The sequence below is a fragment of the Diachasma alloeum genome, unplaced genomic scaffold, assembly GCF_001412515.2.
Source record: "Diachasma alloeum isolate Michigan unplaced genomic scaffold, Dall2.0 Dall_scaffold_00672, whole genome shotgun sequence".
Taxonomy (NCBI): Eukaryota; Metazoa; Arthropoda; class Insecta; order Hymenoptera; family Braconidae; genus Diachasma; species Diachasma alloeum.
Genome location: NW_021680804.1, coordinates 365,842 through 369,166, shown reverse-complemented (window position 1 = coordinate 369,166; position 3,325 = coordinate 365,842). Strand labels below are relative to the sequence as shown.

The 3,325-nt window shown below is 31.9% G+C and overlaps 1 long non-coding RNA gene across 1 annotated transcript; it reads right to left on the bottom strand.

Moving 5' to 3' along the window:
- Window positions 1–394: 394 nt before the first annotated feature.
- On the bottom strand, window positions 395–886 carry LOC107044071. Its single transcript, XR_001461295.1, has 3 exons — window positions 870–886; window positions 588–688; window positions 395–454 (listed from the first exon to the last, which is right to left on the bottom strand). It is a non-coding gene; the product is annotated as an uncharacterized LOC107044071 (long non-coding RNA).
- Between the last annotated feature and the right edge of the window lie 2,439 nt (window positions 887–3,325).

The following is a 3,325-nucleotide window of genomic DNA, read 5'->3' as shown; positions in this document are numbered from 1 at the left end:
TTCGGAATTGCATTCTTTATGTATATCAGCTATTCAAAGATATTATTCGATTATCATTAATTAACTTCAATTTTTTTTCCTTTCATGTCGGACCAACTCACTTTATGAAATGGATCATCGTATAACAATGCCACCATCATGTTTGCATCGTAGATTTTCCCTTTATAATATTTCCGAGTTGTGTCATGATGTCCATTGAAGATGATCAAAGGGAGAAATATTGCACCTTCATCTCTCCGCAATCCAACCTCACTCATTATTAGGCCTGTCACACTATTATAATTTTGGTCCGAATTATTATATTTTCTGTAATTAAATCTCCTACCACTCAGCCAATTACGGTCAATCAAGCAGCAATTATAATAATTGTACGAAGAAATCATAGAAAAACTAATTTCATTTGTCGCCAACGTTTCGAACACTCAAAGTGTCCTTCATCAGGGCATCATTTATTCTGTGTTATGAAAACAAAAAGATATATAAATACATATAAAAATCACAAAGAAACAAAACTATTGCACAATTTCAGTAATAACTATGTATAAAACCGTCTCAAAAGTTTACAAAATAATTATTAATGTTGTTACCTAATTAATCCATTTGGTCTTAAGGATTATCACAAAAATATCACCAATCTATATCCAAAAACTGACAAATACCGCTTATATCTGTCAGTGCTCTCCATAACCTAAAAATGACCCAATGTGAATCTTTCAAATTTTATAATTTAACTGCAACTATACACGAAATTTCAATGTTATGTTATTAGCATAATCAATTATTGTAAAAACTATGTTAACAAACACTGTCAAAACATCATGAAAATGCGAAAAACAAGAAAATTATTAATGAGATGAAATTATACATACTACTGCTGTTGTCATTTCATATGAAGAGAACAAAAGTTACCAAATATCACCAGACATTACCAGACATATTTTCTGTACATTTCCATGAAAAAATTGCATGGATAGTTTATTATCAATTCTCCGCCTATCGATGTTGCATTCAATTTGAGAAGAAAAAAAATTACATTTGAATTTTTATTGAAATTCAGTATTTCGCGTATTGCAATAGTATATTTATAACCTAACGAGGTAAAATGAAGGAGTCGTAGGCACATGCGGAATTACAAACTGAAGAGACTCCCCATGGAAGAAAATCCGCACAGAAACGCAAGATCGCAAGATCTTCCCGCCAATTTTATTTGCTCGAGTCTGATTGGTTACGCGGTCGCGTCTCCGTATGGATTCTTGTCCATGGGCGGTCACCCTTAGGCTCCTCTATTTCACCTTCGAGCCTAGAGTGAAAATGAACAGTTAAATATAGATGCGTTGATCCTTTTCTTCTTAAGAATCTTTGACAAATTGTTCTATCTCAGTAACTATTGAATATATTGACCGAAAATTGGATATAGGAATGTTATTTGACAATCCTAACTAGTAGTCAATGTTTCAAAAGGTTTCCCTGATTTTAATCCATGTTATAGTGTTTAAGAGTGAATTCTGACCAAAAAAATTCAAAAACGGCAATATCTTGAAAAGTTTCTATAGAGGGGTATATATATTTTGATTGATGCAGATAGATGACATCAAGACGAACATTTTGAAAAAAAAAAATTGAAATCGGTTGTATAGTTTTTGAGATATTGAGCAAAATAGTTTCACATAAAAAGTTGAATATCTCCGAAACTACTGGTCCGATTTTGCTCATCCAAAATACCAAACTTTGTTATCACAAGACCTGAAATCCTACCAAGTTTGAAGTTTCTATCTCGATTATTTTTTAAGTTATGTTTACAAGCAATTTCAGCGAAAAAATGAAAAAACGAGAATAAAACCACATTGCTTGGGGTGTAATGGTCTTTTTTCGATCCATTTAGATAGATATCATCACGACGAGTATTTTGAAAAAAAAAATCGAATCGGTCGAATGGTTCAGGAGATATCGGCAAAAAACGATTTTTGAGGAATTGCTGTATCTCAGGAACCGCTCAACCGATCAAGCTGAAATTTAGCCCAGTTTTGAGTATCAATAGTACCAGAGAGCAGCCAAAATTTCAAGTTCTTTGCGCTAACCGTTCTCGACTTATGGGGGCAATTGGGGATATACGCACACACATGACCACAGACACATACATACAGACATTTTTTAAAAACATCATTTCTTCACGTTTCATGACATTTCTAGGCATTTCCACCCAAAATTAGGAAATCGAAAAAAATTACAATTACATAGCTTCCATTCGTAAGCAAAAATGAAATATCATGGACAGTTGACTACCAATTTTCAGGACATTGACACTGAATCCGATTTAGGGGGAAAAAATCGTGAAATTTCAGGTTTCACTGAAAATTCTGTAAAATTCCAAAATTTTAAGCGAAATAAAAACGAGAATTCCTTCATTTATTTGAATTTCCAATCTTATATGAATATTCAGTGTCAAATTACATTGAATTTTCAGTGAAATCTGAAAATTCATAATTTTTTTCCTCCTTAATCGCATTCAGTGTCACTGTCCTGAAAATTCAAGAATATATTTACCAGAATTTTCTAGTTTTCAATTCATGGAAAAAATGAAACGAAAATTTACAGTTCTGTTTGATTTTGTCGTTATTTCGCAAAAATTACTCTCAGGCTGGAATATTGATTTTTCATAAATAATTTAGGACACAACTCGTCATCTGAAAAAATTGCAATGTTTCTATTTAGTGAGCAGGTATTACATTTTAACTTCCTGTGCGAGAGAAATAGAGTGATTTTAGAAATTTGTCTAAATTTAGGGAAATGTTGGTTGGGACTTTGGTATGTTTTGTGTGACTGAGTATTTTAGACAAAGGCATGGTGGAGATATAGTCACCACAACACTACTGTTTTGCGATTTTCAACAACTTTGTTGACTGTTCAAAATGGAGCAGTGAATTTCAGAAGCTTCAACGTGTTAATATTAAAATCATTGCAAACAGTTTGATAATCCAGAATTAAAGATATCCAAGTACTTTGGCTATTTTTTCTCCAGTGTAGTGCTTTTCTACTTTTCTGCTTTTGTAGCCGAACATCAAAGCTTTTATTTGAGCCCCATTTGTCCCGAATTTTCCGGACATTTTATAATGATTTTATTATTCAAACTTTGCCGGTCTGAATTTGAAACTCGATATTAAACCGTTAGAAAACATTTTAAAAATCATAAAAAAATTAGATAGTTTACTTTTGGAGGAAGATTGACGAAATAATTTAAAAATTTCAATTTTTTCAAAATTAGAAGCATTTTCTATAAATAATTTGTAAACAATCAATTTTCCACCATAAAAATCACTTGTTCGGA